The sequence below is a fragment of the Melanerpes formicivorus genome, unplaced genomic scaffold, assembly GCF_026170545.1.
Source record: "Melanerpes formicivorus ecotype bairdi unplaced genomic scaffold, bMelFor1.0.p_v2 SCAF_19, whole genome shotgun sequence".
Classification (NCBI taxonomy): Eukaryota; Metazoa; Chordata; class Aves; order Piciformes; family Picidae; genus Melanerpes; species Melanerpes formicivorus.
Genome location: NW_027142371.1, coordinates 7885194 through 7901256, shown reverse-complemented (window position 1 = coordinate 7901256; position 16063 = coordinate 7885194).

Sequence of the window (16063 nt, the reverse complement as noted above, 5' to 3'; positions counted from 1 at the left end):
ATCCCTTTCCTACCCTAGAGTGTGAAGGGGAATGAATACAAAGAATAATGATAAAAATCAGTCTCTGTTATATAAGTGATGATGAGAATAATGGAAATGTGGCTGCAATAGTCTGTTTAGTGAAAGCTGTGATCTAAGGTGCTTGATGGAATCAATCAGTATTTTAATCTTCACAGTTTGGGGGAAGGGAAAAAAAAAACAACCAACAAACCAAAAAACCCCAGGAAAACAAAACAAAAAAAGTGATCAGAAATGATCTAAGAAATGTTTGTTTCTGAAGAAGGATGAGAGAAGGGAGGGGTGTATCTGATGTGATGGGAGGAAAAAGGCAGGAAAAGAGAAGGATGTGACAAATCTGGCTTAACCTAAATACATCCTTGACCTATTGTCCAGTTCAGTGAATTGCCTAAAATATGTTCTGCTTATATGCTTAATACTTTTCCACAATGCATGATAATGACCCATCCTGTTGAGGCCACCGTGTTGTAGTCTGATGGTTTTTAATCCTGCTGGAGGAAACTAGATGTAGAAGTGTAGTGCAGAACACTGGAAATTGGAAAATAAACCAGTTTTATCTCTGTACTTACATGTGTGCCTGGATTTACTCCTACAAAGCAGGTCTGTCATCCCTGGGGCATTTTGGTGCAAAGGGCAAAGGAAAACCCTGCACCTTAATCTCATTGTGAGGAGATTTTTATGTGCTGTGTGGTCCTAATGCTGAGATCTCCATGGCACTTGGACAGAGTGACCCCAGCTCTGCAGAGGGGACAAGATCTGCCTGCAGATGGAGGGTCTGTATTGACCCAGCTGTTGGGGAGCCTCCGTAGAAGTATTGAAGCAGTATTATGACAGTCAGATATGCTGTTAATTGTCCCGGAGTATTACTCCATTTAAAAATCAATGTTTGGGGTTTTATTTTATCCATTTCTTTGCAAACAGTCTGTTTGCAGTGAACATATGGGATTCTCAAACAAAGGCAATCTTTAAAATTAGGACCATCTGACAATAAATGTAAGAGAAAGTTCATCTAGGTATACAGCAAGGCTGAATGTCTCTTAAGTTGAAGGCATGCAATTAAGTAGCAAAGCAAATTAAAATAAGGATGCATCTGTGTTCTACTACACAACTAAACACAAAGGAGCAAAATTGATTCTGGCGCCTATCCCTTGTACCTGCAATCCAGCTCAGCAGCTCGGTACAGCAGTAGAAAGCTCATTATGTTGGCTGCTCCATCTGCGCAGCGGTGGAAACAGCCACTGGGCAGCCTCACCTGGTGGTGCAGCCACAGATTCTGCTAATGAGATGCATTTTCATCAGAGGAAAGTTAGTGCTGGTGTTGGAGCATTTTCCTGGAACAACCAGGCTCAATGTAGCTCCTCCAGAGCCTCTCAGGGACCCTGGCAGACCCAACCAGCCTTTTTAATGCTCCAACCCCCCACAGCTCACAAAATTTTACTGGAAATAACTCCCTACCAGGAATCACCATTTGAATTCAATTACTGTTTGCAAAGAGCAGATGCTTTAGGAGATATATATATTTTTCCAATGGGGAGAGCTGTTTTATATCAAAAAGCTTTTGTATTTTATCTTAAACTCATTTGGAGGATTACATTGGTTCAACTCAGAAGGGGAAAGAATGAAAATGGAACTAAAGCATTTGATGTTTTGAAATAATTATTTACAAACAAAACATTTAGACTGTTCTAAAGTTATGTTTGCCAGCAGAACTTCATCTTGGTGAAAAGATGACCTCATGCCTACTAGACCATGGCACCAAGTGTCATATCCAATCCCCTCTTGAGCACCTCCAGGGACAGTGACTCCACCACCTCCCTGGGCAGCCCATTCCAATGGCTAACAACTCTCCCTGTGAAGAACTTTCTCCGTGAGGAACTTTCTCCTCACCTCCAGCCTAAACTTCCCCTGTCACAGATTGAGATAGTGTCCTCTCGTTCTGGTGCTGGTTGCCTGGGAGAAGAGGCCAACACCCTCCTGGCTACAACCTCCCTTCACGTTGTTGTAGACAGCAATAAGGCCTTCCCTGAGCCTCTTCTCTAGGCTAAACAACCCCAGCTCCCTCATCTTCTCCTCATAGGGCTTGAAATACTGATAAATGTCTTGGCTTAGTTCAGCAGGTTTGGGTACATATGTAAACTCAGTTAAGCAATCACTGCATGATTTGGCCCTAATGAGCAATATTTTTTTCATTTTTTTTTCTTTTTAATAAATGAAGGCAAGCAGCAGTCTCTGTGAGCACTGAAGATAGCCATAAACAACTACCTGAGAAGGCTTTCCACAGCAGGCACAGGAACCACAAAAAGCCATACAGAGCAGCTGTAATCATCAGTGTGCAGGGGGAACTACTCATCACAATGCAGATTATACAGAAGACAACCTGATGTACATGTGACATGGTTAAGGACACTTCATTTCTCTTTTTGTTGGGAGAAATAAGGTCTGATTCATTTCTAGAAAGCCAAACTGTGATCCGAATAATGTAAAGACCTGAAGAGTGAATACCTAGAGCACAGGAACATTAAAGGATATCACTGCTGCATAGATGAGTTCTGCAGTGATGGGGTGACTTTTAGTTTTTGTAGACTGTTTAAATGGACTCCTACAAAAGCAATAAAGGCTTCTAAAGAAGATAACTCCAAGGCCATCTGTCTTGGTTGTCTTGAATTCAATACAGGTTCAGTAAGGTAGTGTGGGTTTGGTCTGCTGTAAACAGTCATTCACTGGGCAGGATTCAGCTTCATGTACTTTTTGTACAGGAATTATTTAGCTGAATGAGTATGGAATGTACTTTTCCTCAGGTCTTTGAGAGACAGCTGAGGGTATATAACTTTGATTGGACAACACTGTTAGAAACAGAAAATATGTTGAGCTTAAAATGGTGCTTTGCAGGCTGTAATCCAAGTCCCTGATTTATATCAGGTGGATTTGAATATCATGTACGTAGATCTGGTGGAAAAGGCTGTGAGGTTTTTTGTGCTTGCCCATGTCAGTCCTGGCTAAGACATAGAGTTGGTTTAAACAGGCTTTCTAGTAAGGATGGTGTGCAAGAAAACAACTGTGACCATTTCTAAACTCTTATGATTTGTCAAAAAGTCACCCTGAAATGAGAAATTTTACAGAGCACATAGTCTAAGGGTTTCAAGAACAATGATCAGAAAAGCTGGACAGAATGTATATTTTATGGAGGAAAAAAAAAATATGGTTTACAATACCATTTTCCCTTAGATGCAGGAAAAACACTCTGAGTTGCAACAGCACCTGCAAAACTTGCAAAAATGACATTCAAAAAGCCTTTTGAAAACCATTCCTGCCTCTTGGAACACCGTGACATTGCCCAAAGTTAGGGCCGCTCAACTGATATATTGAAGAGTCAGGTCAAAGTTTCTGCTTTGCCCTCATTTTGTGTCTGCCAGACCTCAAACACATCCTTAAAGCCAGTGGGTTATTTGATGGTGGGTAACAAGGGGAAAAATCTTCAGAGAAGTGATGTCCAGCTAGGTCAGAGGAGCATTTACTCTACTGTCATATGAAATAACCTTGCAGCCTTTCCTGGTGCTCCACTTGGATATCAGAGCATATGTTTTGCTGGAGGTTTCTGCTGAAGGTGAGGAAGGTGGCTGCCTTCCCCTGTTATGGATGATTATCGATAGACATGTCCTCATTTTGTGCTTTGTTAGTGACAATAGGAATCTATTGTTTAAGCAGTGAATAAATCAGCAACCATTTAAGCACTGTGGAGTTATGCAACTTGAGGGGCAAGCCAGGGGTGCCTATAAAGCTTAGCCTTTTTCTTCATAGTAATTCTCAGTTTAAAGTGTTCAAAAGGCATTCTTAGATTTTTATTCTGTTTTATTCTGGAAAGCCCAGCTAAGGAATTTGATTTTCATGATGCCCCTTAGGGTCCCCACAAAGTAATAAGTCAGCATCATTTTCTAGCTGCAGTTGATAACATTTATTGCTAATTCTTTAAATCCTTCTTTGAAAGGAAACAAGTCTGCAACCTGCACTGCACCCACAGGAATAATCTTTCTTTTCCTCAGTTTGGTAATTCAATTGTGACTTGTAAACTTGTGCAGTTGTAGCAAAAAAAAAAGTATACAGTCAACTCTAATCTATCTTGAGGAAAGCAAAAAGTGCTTACCACTACTGGTGTAGTAAATCCTGGCTGCTTTATTACATAAATGTGGAATTTCTACCAGAAGCCTTAAGGAAGAAGAGTTTTAGAATATCTGACCGATTTAGCACATTTTGAAGCTGAATAAAGATTGATTCAGTTTTGGAGTGAGATTTAAACTGATGGCATACCAAATCCAACTTAAATTAACTTGCAAAGTATTAAGCATTATTTATGCCTTCTGCATTGCAAAAGGCAAATTCTTGTCCTGGAGAAATTCTTGAGTATCGTAATCTTGCTAGTACTGGAAAATAGATCCAATAGCTGCTTGCAATTGTAAGTCACATCTTGAATAGTCTTTACATAATTGTTACACACACAGGCAGGACAAGATCCAGCAGCACGTGTGTAATGCGAAAAGCTGAAGCGATTTCACGGACTTTGATATCTTGCTTCCACGTCTAAAGTTGAACCTCTGCTTATTTCTTTATTGTCCCAACAGAAGGCAACTTTGCAGGAACAGGTAATGCTTGAAAAATGTAATTTGACATGTAATCATCCAACCAAATTTCTCTGGCTGTGCTAAACTAAGGGCATTGCTCAAAGACGAACTCTTCTTCTCTCTTTCAGGAGTCTCTGACTGAACTGTAACAGTGTGGGTGGATTTGAGCACCAGACTCTGTCTTCAGAGAAGGACAAAGTCAAGATGACTTGCATAAGTATTAATTAAAAACAAACAAACAAACAACAAAACCAAACCAATCAAACCAATGTGCTTTCTTTTAGCAGAGGAAGGGATATGGGAAGATAATAAATATAAAAGACACTCCCTTCAGCCCAGGATGGGTTATGGGATCAGATGTTACTTTAGCAACTATGTCACTATTCCCTATGACCAGTATGGGATGAGTGGCAGTTCTCTCCTTTTTGCTGGATTAAAGACAATATCACCTCTCCAAGGCTATTCCCACAGAGTAGTTCTCCTGAGCACCCAAGGAGCCGATCTCCTCTTCAGAGGACAGTGTCCTCCAGCCACCTTGGAGAGCTCCTCCCTCATTTGCCCACCCAGTGGGAAGGTGGGGCCCAAAGAATTTCTCTGTCCTTTTTCTTGAAGCCATTTATTTCATCTTTCAGTGAGAATTTTTTTCCAGAGCACTTGGTCTCTCAGTTTTACTACACCCAGGGACTTCTTCTGGGATGCTTGTAAATCACTGTGTGCGCCCTGGAAAAGAGCTGCTTCTAGATGGTGTAAGAACTGGGTTTGATCCTGGAGCATGTTCCTGCAGGAACAGGATCGTCTCATTGTCATGGGTACATGTTAACAGCACCTTGCCACCCTGCTGGTCTTGATGCAGTCTGTGACAAGAAGGTTTGCTCTGGCAAATCATTGCAAATTAGACCATCATAAATTCACAAAAGCCAAACTATTTTGTTCAAAGAAAGAGCAGGGGAAAGCAAAGATTAAGAAAGATTTTCTGTAAGCAGAATTTACTATTATTACTTCTTTCACACTATTGCAAGAAGATGGAAAAGTTTTACAAAAGATTATTCCTATTCTTTGAGTGTGTCACAGTGACAATTTGACTTTTATACCTCTTTCTCCATCTGTGGAACCTCTCTTAGCTCAAAATAGCCTAAAACTGAAGAGCTGTTCTAGTTGCACCTGCAGAGAAACTGAGAAATAGACAATTTATTTGCTTGGTTGGTCCCCACTCACCCAGGGAATAGTTATCACAACAGGACACAGAACTCAGGTTTCCAAAATCTGCCCCCTCAGCTCTAACTAGCTCCTTTGTCTTTAGCAATTAGAACTGTTTTAAGCAATGATTTTCACTGTGATCTCACATAGCTTGATGTAAAGAAGGAAAAACTCAGCTTAAATCAAGACCTACAGTCACATAGGTGCCAAAATGCTGAGAGGTGAGCAGGGGGATGGTTTGAAGAAAAGGTATTTGTGTCACATAAGGGCATGCCAGAAACATTCAGGAGTGCAAAGTCTGCCTGGTCAGTTGAATCTGACTTCCTGCAGATTCACCAAGATGGGGTTTTAGTATCACAGAATCACCAAATCAACAGGTTGGAAAAGACCTCAAAGATCACCAAGTCCAACCTGTCACCACAGACCTCATGACTAAACCATGGCACCAAGTGCCACATCCAATCCCCTCTTGAGCACCTCCAGGGATGGTGACTCCACCACCTCCCTGGGCAGCCCATTCCAAAGGCTAACAACTCTCCCTGTGAAGAACTTTCTCCTCACCTTGAGCCTAAACTTCCCGTGGTGCAGCTTGAGACTGTGTCTTCTTGTTTTGGTGCTGGTTGCCTGGGAGAAGAGACCAACCCTCTCCTGGCTACAACCTCCCTTCAGGTAGTTGTAGAGAGCAATAAGGTCTCCCTGAGCCTCCTCTTCTCCAGGCTAAACAATCCCAGCTCCCTCAGCCTCTCCTTGTAAGACTTGTGCTCGAAGCCTCTCACCAGCTTCATTGCCTTCTTTTGCTGATGGAGTGTGACTCAGGTGATGAAGCAGAGTATTGCCATGTACATATTGGGACTGACTTGACTCTTCAGGAGTAGGAGTGTACAGTTCAGTCCTTCCTGTCCAGTGCACTCCTGTACTTTGTGTAAAGACACACTAGATGTGACATGTCTGAGTCATTATATAGGTTTTGAAAAATCTATATTTGTTTAATCATCTCTGAATATTTGACACATTTTCATCCTCCCAAATAACCAAGGTCATTGGCAGTGTAGAAGTACCACCATGGAGTGGGTTACAAAATATATTATCCTTTAATGTATTAAAGATGCTTTCTCAAAATCCATACTGTCATTGGGAATACACAAATCCCCTTTGGCATTCTGTCTGATGTTGTCTGCACAGATTGAGGAGAGTGGTTGGCATTTATCTTTGAAATAGTTAGGAACTGATTATTTATGTATTTATGCATCATGGTTTCTAGATGCTTACTCTTCAACAGCAGCTTTGACTTATAAATGTTATCCTGGGTGAAGTTTCAATACTGCAAAATCTGACTGTGCTGCTAGGGACTGTTTTGTAAGCAAGATTAATTTATGTGGCAATGAGCTGGCAGGTCACTGGCCTTGAACTGTGGCACTGTAGCTAAAAAGCACTTAAACCACTCTTTCAGAGACAGTGTGGCCAGCAGGAGCAGGGAGGTCATTCTGCCCCTGTACACTGCACTGGTTAGGCCACACCTAGAGTACTGTGTCCAGTTCTGGGCCCCTCAGTTTAGGAAGGAGGTTGACTTGCTGGAATGAGTCCAGAGAAGGGCAATGAAGTTGGTGAGGGGCTTGGAACACAAGCCCTATGAGGAGAGACTGAGGGAGCTGGGGCTGCTTAGCCTGGAGAGTAGGAGACTCAGGGGTGACCTTATTGCTCTCTACAACTACCTGAAGGGGGGGTGTAAACAGGCAGAGGTTGGTCTCTTCTCCCAGGCAGCCAGCACCAGAACAAGAGGACACAGTCTCAGACTGTGCCAGGGGAAGTTCAGGCTGGAGGTCAGGAGGAAGTTTTACACAGAGAGAGTGATTGCCCATTGGAATGGACTGCCCGGGGAGGTGGTGGAATCGCCATCACTGGACATGTTCAGGAGGAGACTTGACAGGGTGCTTGGTTACATGGGTTAGTTGATTAGGCGGTGTTGGGTGATAGGTTGGACGCGATGATCTTGAAGGTCTCTTCCAATCTGGTCTGGTCTATTCTATTCTATTCTATTCTATTCTATTCTATTCTATTCTATTCTATTCTATTCTAATTCTGGCTTTCAGTATTGGTCAGATGCCTGCATTTGATTCAGCTGCATCATGACTTCTTGATGGGAGGAGGCTGGATATCCTTGTTATTACAGAAGGAAAAACCAGAACTGAAGACTTGAAATGAAACAGGATTAAATCATTTTAATTTATGGCCAGACTGTAAATTCAGATCTCCACATCTGCATGAATTACAGCAAAACAATACCCACCCTTCAAAATATTGAGTAATATATTCAAAGGCAGTGCAGAAAGTACTATACCCAAAATACTTTTTTTCCCCTCTTTGAGGTGGGAGAATTTTCAGATTGGTCACAGAGGAGGCTGGAACTGTAAAGCATGGGGGCATTTCTTTGCTTCAAGCTTTCTTACCAGCTATTTTACACAAGTATGACAGAATTCAATGGTGCCATTTAGCAAAGTTTTTCTTAGCTCTGTGCTCATTACAATGGCTCTGTAGGCTACAGAAATACCTGTGAGCCACATAAATACATTAATGCACCAAGCGAGGGTCAGAGCTCAAAGTGCTTAAAACCTGGTTCTACTTCAGTCCACATGAGCTCACAGACTGGGGACTGATGGCTACAAAAGACATCATTGTGAGGAGGAGCTGGAGAAAAGAGAGGTCAAGCTGAGACCAGAGGCATATGCTCAGATTCAGCTTGGTTAAGCCTTAAGAGAATTTTTTGTCTATAAAAGAAGCACAACTGACTGCCAAGTCTGGGACTGGAAATAAAGCAAGCTAAAGAAGTGCATGAATAAGGTAACAAGACCATCATATATATATATATATACACACATACATATATATAATATGGCCTCAAGTACACAAAAATAGGAAAATCTGTGCTTTATAGCAGCCCTCAACAAATGATCTATGTGCCCAACAGGTCCTTAAAATATAATGTTCTCACCTGATATGGGAAATCCCTTTCCAGAAGGTGGCATATATTGCAGAGTGATGTGCAAGGAGAGTTCTAAGCTGCAATCATGAATTGTAAATTGCTAGGGATGGGGGGAAGTGAATTCAACACAGAGCCCTAATTCACCCCTAGCATTTTAGCAAAAGTAATATCCTAACCCAAACTGGAATTACTGCTATAGAAATCATGGGGGGGCGGGGGGAGGTCATACATATTTCATACTGAGACTTCAGCTTGATTCATTTTTACTCCAGTTTCTGCATATTTAACACACTGAGAAGCTCTCAGAGTGAACTGGATGATTTATCTGGAAGTATGTGGGATTTGTCAGCAAGTACATGTGCTTGAGACACTGGTGTGGGTGCCTACTTACATCGCCTTGTGCATCCCATGTCTTTGCTGCGAAGCAGCATGTGAAAGCCTTAATGTATGTGCTCTGATTAGGGTTAAAATAACCTTAGCCAAAGGTAGATGAATTTCACAGGAGTTTCTAGGAGGTTTATGCTATCCCACACTTAAGGCACTTTTCTCCTGAGCCTCAAATATTTTTATTGCACTCCTAATTTATATATTTCATACCTTTGATTGAGTCTCTCAGGCTGTTTCTTTGAGGGAAAGAGAAGGAAGAGAAGGAAGAGAAGGAAGAGAAGGAAGAGAAGGAAGAGGAGGAAGAGGAGGAAGAGGAGGAAGAGGAGGAAATAAAAAGCCACAGGCAAGCAGCAGCAATGAAGCTGGACAGCTCAGTGCAGCTCATCAACCTGTTGTGCAGTGGTGTGGGGTGGTCCCTGGTGTTCACAGCTGCAGGTTGAGCAAGAGAGCAAGGAGCAAGAGAGCAAGGGAGCAAGGAGCAGAGAACACCCAACCCCTGTAGTTAGTGTGCCCAGTAAAGCATGAATGCTGTGACTGAATCAGGTATTTGGCTTCTTTCCAGCCCAACAGCAAGCTGTTGATGATAGCTGCTTGAACATTTTAAATGCAAGACGTATTTGTAAATACAGAGGCTGCTTCACGAGAACCTAACTTGCTGATCTATGAACTGGGCCAGCTCTGCTTATTTCTGCTTTCCATTTGACATGCCTAAAATCGTCTTACTTGCTTCATGAGACTTTGGCTAAAGCCTTTCATTTCCTGGGTCTGCAATTTCTCAGGAAAAGTGTGAGATAGTTTCTATTGAATTTGGATCTGAAACCTATATAGACTCAGTCTATTCCTAACCTGAAACTGAACTGTATTTTCTTTCTCCAGACCTAGACTTGATGACATGTCAGCATCACAGATCAAATCTTTTCTTAATGAGAAGAGCTGCAGAGCCTGTACAATGGAAGCCCTATCTTCTAATAGGGCATTTCTGTCTAGGGGAACTGGCACTTGCTTTTTGTTGCATGGCGATAACAAAGCTGTTTTCCCAATCCTTTTTGGATAGCTCAGGCATTCATAGGATCATAGAACTATTTAGTCTGGAAAAGAAAGGTACACTTTAAAAAACTGGGTTGACAATTCTTCCTTCTCCAACATGAAGAAAGCACAGGAACAAAACTAATCCTGACTGTTAACAAAGATATATTGAGTCATTGATGAACTCAGCATCCTCCTTGCATCCTGCTGACTGCTTTCATAAAGTTCTACTCATTGCTGTCTGCCAAGGTTTTCTGAATGTGTTGTGTATGCACAGATATTGCAGTCTTAAAACCCAGCAGATTACTGTGATAATCTTCAGCCTCTTAACGAAGGACGCGCTCCTTCAGACTGCGCACTGAAAGAAGGAAGAGGGATAAAGAGCAGGAGAAGGCTGTACAGGACAGGAAAGGGGTTACAGAAAATCAGCTCCAGCTAGGAATCCAGCTAGAATAGAATAGAATAGAATAGAATAGAATAGAATAGAATAGAATAGAATAGGATAGGATAGGATAGGATAGGATAGGATAGGATAGGATAGGATAGGATAGGATAGGATAGGATAGGATAGGATAGAATTAACCAGGTTGGAAATGACCTTTGAGATCATCAAGTCCAACCCATCATCCAACACTATCTAATCAACTAAACCATGGCACTGAGCACTACATCCAGTCTCTTCCTAAACACCTCCAGTGATGGTGACTCCACCACCTCCCTAGGCACCCCATTCCAATGGCCAATCACTCTTTCTATGAAGAACTTCTTCCTAACATCCAGCCTAAACCTCCCTCGGTGTAGCTTGAGACTCCGTCATCTTGTTCTGGTGCTGGTTGACTGGGAGAAGAGACCAACCCTCACCTGGCTACAGCCTCCCTTCTCAATCAGCTAATTGTTCTATGTCTTTAATGGCCAAAGGAAAACAAAACACATCAGTACATGTTTAAGTTCAGTCAACAGAGCCATAACTACTACCATATGCCTGACAGTAAATAATTGAGGCTTAGGCAGCCTATTAATGATGCTCCCTTCCTTATGGGAGTAGACATTTTCCTGTTTGAGAGGAATGATAAGTGCTATAAGGACTGTGAAGAGAGAGAGACCTTGTGGCAAGAAAAGTTGCTACTGGTATAGTATTAGGAAAATAAATAAAATCCTACTGCTAATGAAAATCATAATGTTGGATCATAACCTGTGTGTAGTGCAGATCTAACCAGACAGATAAAGGTCAAAATAGAAGACTAAAAGTAGAAAAAACCCACAACACTTCAGGGCAAGCAGCTAAACCCCTTTATTAAGAACAACTCATGGTTGTAGGTAGTTTCCATAAAAACCTCTGGTGAAATCCAGATTATTAGAAATCTTCAGGCCAGTGTGTGAAAAATATCAGCCAGAGAGAATCTGGAGATCTGAATCTTTTGGAAGATGTTTAGTTTAATGCTTAAGTTCTCACCAGTCTTCTTCCTGTCCTCGCCAACATTAAGGATTTAGCTGCCTAAGGTCTTTAGGATTCAGCCCCCTGCTCAAAGCTGCAGCCTGGCTCGATGTGGGTAAAAATAAAACTATGTCTTCTTGTCATTTACAAAGCAGAGCAGTAGCAGCAACATCTGGCAAAACAGACACTGGTGTGTGTTATGTTGCAGCTTTTTCACATGGGGCTATCTCACCCTTCCCTAAGATACAGAGAGAGGTTCATTAACACATTAAACTCTCACGTGAAAACCTGACAAGACGCTTTTTTTGCCTTACAGTGTCATAAACTGGATTGTAACCATGTCCACCCATGCAGCTGCCCAATAACTTTTAATTGCTTTATAGCTCAGAAGCAAAGTGCATTGATTTAACTGCCTTATAAAAGAAGCCTGTAGTATTATTTCTTGCAAAGTGCAAGCCCTTGGCTTGCTTTTCAGAGCATGTTTTTCAAATTTCAGGTTAATAGTTCTTCTGCCAGACGGGAAAGCAGTGTATTCATAACATTATCATCTCAGTTCTTCCATACCTCAGTCCTGGAATATGTCATCACTTTTATTCAAGTGTTAGCTTTGTTGTAAGTTTTCCTTATTGTAGTTTTAATGAAACTGGTAAGAATGTAATGAAAATATAATCCTGATGCTTAATTATGGCATAAGCCTGGTAGAGTTTATGCACAACAAAAATGTCAAGGCCCATATATTCTGCTAGAAGCCCACGCTTTGCAGCAATTAATTACACTTGAACATCCTTTATTGCTTCAGATAAAAGCATTGCCAGCACCTTCTTTACTACTATTTCTAGAAGAAAAACAATTTAAAATAAAGATAATTGAAGTATCTCTGACAGGGATTTGTTTTTTTTTCAAGGAACTATGTTGCTTTAATGAAGAACCTCCTTAAATTTATGAGAAACTACTTTGCATGTTAAATTTTGGGTAATGTCAGCCTAGATCATAATTGACTTTATTCTACGCCTTTCAATGTTCCACTCTACATTTACATCGGTGATCTGGATGCCAGTTTAATTTTCGGATGTCAGCTTCTCCAAGACTGATAAAACTATTAAAACAGAAATTCAGGGTAGAATGGGGCTACTAAAGTTGAAAAATAGCCCTTTAGTTCTGTCAGCAATGCCGGCGCTGCTGAATTTCTTTCCGATGGGAAAGGTGTTTGGTGTAAATATTGCTGAAAGGAAGCCCACAATCATACCATGAAGACACGCAGAGCTATATCTGAGGGCTGTGCTTTCAAGAACTGTACTAAGCTGACTATTTTGCGGTGGTTAGGATTTTGACACTAATTTGAGTGACTGCTGTATGCATCTGGAAGGGGCTGGGGGTGGGGAGGGAGAGATCCATGAAAACACTGCATGTAAATAACACAACCCTCCCCCCCCACCCAGCAAATTGCTTGCTGCAGAGAGATGTTTGCATGAGAATGAAGCAAGGACATAAGAAGCTTTTTTTCAAGCGAGTGGCATATGTTTTCTTGGCAAAATATGGTGTTCTCTGCATTGTGCATTTTAGTCACCATGTCTAGCTGTAAGAATCTCACGCTGATTTTTATCAGTTTGATTTAAAAACAATATGTTTCTCCAACAGCCTGAGCTAGTAATAGTTTCTTATGGAGCAGCTTTTATTTTGTTTAATCAATGGTATTGATTTCCCTTTAAATGTAAAGATTGCACAGTTCAACACTGGATGCAAGCGCAGTATTTTAAAGCTGGAGTGACTGCTGGGTTTGTCAAGGTCTCTTCTCAATAAATCACTCTTTGTTTAACAAGTGTGTTTAGAGTGAATCTTCAAGAATTAGTAGATTTTGATCCTTAATAGTAAAAGGATTGTTATATATTAAACCAAAGGTCTTACCAGTGTTGAAAGATCCCTATAGATATTCCAGGTTATTTTTTCTAATTAGCTTTTATTTAAATTAAAAAAAACCATGGTACAGATTTAATTTCATGGCTACATCATCAGCAAGCCCTAATCTTCACCTCTTCACCCTGAGTTGCAATTTGTTGCCATCTTGGGCTCACTGGGTGTGCAAGGACTTGTCAAAGTGGTTGAGGCTTATGGAATCTGGCTTATAGCTACATGTATAAATAACAGATACTGGTTATGGGAACGTGGCTACTGCTGGACCAGGCTGGACCAAGTGCTAGAAGCATTGCCCCAGGGAGCAGCTCTGAGCCCTAGGACATGAAGCTGCATGTGCAGACTGCTGGGGACATGGGGCTGTGATTACACTTCAGTGATTTTTGACAGTAAATTATGGTTCTGAAGCTGTTGCTTTGATTCTCTGTTTTGCTGGCTATTCAAGAGAAATGGATAATGGCTTCAGTTTGCTTCTCCTGTTATAAAATCTCGATGATCTTGAAGGTCTCTTCCAACCTGGTCTATTCTATTCTATTCTATTCTATTCTATTCTATTCTATTCTATTCTATTCTATTCTATTCTATTCTATTCTATTCTATTCTATTCTATCCTATCCTATCCTATCCTATCCTATCCTATCCTATCCTATCCTATCCTATCCTATCCTGCTTTGTCTATTCTTGAGGGAATGGTGAACAACTAAGATTCCTTGAACAACTAAAAACAATTAAAAGCTCCTCCTCGTCTCACTTCTCTAAATCTTCCCCGTAGAAAATGGTGGAGGAAAAGGTCTAAAGCAAGAAAGCTCAACCCACCCCAAACAAACAGACAAACAAACATCCCCCCCCAAACCTCTGAGCCCATCTGCTAAGTGTTTTCATTCAGTATATTTAAAAACCCCTCCATGCATTCTGAGCTGCCCCCAGTTCCTCTTCCCCTTGCTTTCTGCCAAGTTTTTCCTGCAGCAAAAGACCCTCATTTCACTTTGTTGCAACTTCCTGTAAAAAAGTATAAGAAATGTTAGGTTTAGTGGTGAGGGAAATCTGCTCCCCAAATAACTCCCATTTTCCTGTGTAAGGAATTGAAAAGACCCAGGATTCTAATTCAAATTGTTAGACTGGAATCCAGCTGAAAGAAGAATGCCTATTTCTTTTTGGATTGAAACTTTTAAGAAACCTTTAATGGAAAAATTCTGAATGGGTTTTGAACACCAAGGCAAAAGAAAATGAAGCATTTGACCATCTGCAGCATGAAATGTTGAAGTCTGATCTTTTTATCCTGTCTGTAAAGAAAGGCTGGTGTCTCCTGAGAAGAAGAGTTTAATTTTATACTGTTCACTGCCTCTGTGTGCTCCTTTTACCTGAGCACAGAAATCTGGAAAGCTGTTGAAGCTCATTCTTAAAATCATTAATATTTATTAAATGTAATTAATGCTTTCACACACCATTTACACCTGATAGAAAAGGTCCCCTGTCTTGCTGCAATGTGTGAAATGCATTTATTTGTAGTATCCAAAAATATCCTAATGTCTTTCTCAGCTACTCCAAACACTAAGCAACAGAAATGCTTTTATTTGTAGTATCCAAAAATATCCTAATGTCTTTCTCAGCTACTCCAAACACTAAGCACCAGAAAACAAGAAATTATAAGAAACCAAAAAGCCGCTTCCCAAGACTCTCAAATGAAGTTCACTCTTGTACAGAGGGGTGGGTTAACTGGGAATTCAGAGACATAGCATTCTTGCACTGGAGCTATGCAGGCTAAAATTCATGATAGGAGAACTAAGAAGAAAGATAGATCTTGACTTGAACTAATATATAGGAATTATTCAGTATTCAGTATTCCTAAGGTTGGAAGAGACCTCAAAGATCATCGAGTCCAACCTGTCACCTTATGATACCACATGTCATGGAAACTCCAAAGGATACTTCCAACAGTAAAACAAACAAACAAACCCCACAAACCAACCTAAATGAACTAAAACATCTATTTCTGACAAAGTAGGAGTTTAACAAATTATCATGGCAGCATGGTTTACTAAATATTTTTGCTGGTGATAAGACAGGACAGGTACAGAAGCTGGTCCACAACGTACCATCCTTTCCCTTGTAGATACTTGTTTGCTCAATGTGTTTCCTCCCCATCCCTTGGCTCCATGTTGTCCTATATAGAGCAGCATATATAGAGAAGTGCTAAAAATGTCCTAAGTAAGGCATGAAGTGGGAGTTGGAAATGTTAGCTCTCCATACTCCTTGATGTAAGAATATCTTCAAGAAGGTGACCATGAGTGAGGGCTCTGCTTTTAGTCCCAGTTATCAGGAAACAAGCAGTGATGACAGCAGGCTCTCAGGACGAGTACCATATAATTGTTAGAACGATCAAGCACATCTCCTTTCCCATCTAGTGTTCTGCCCATAATTATGAATACAGAGAAGCTACATGCGTTCACACCACCTGGAGAGCTGGGAACATGCTGCAGTACAGTCTCACAA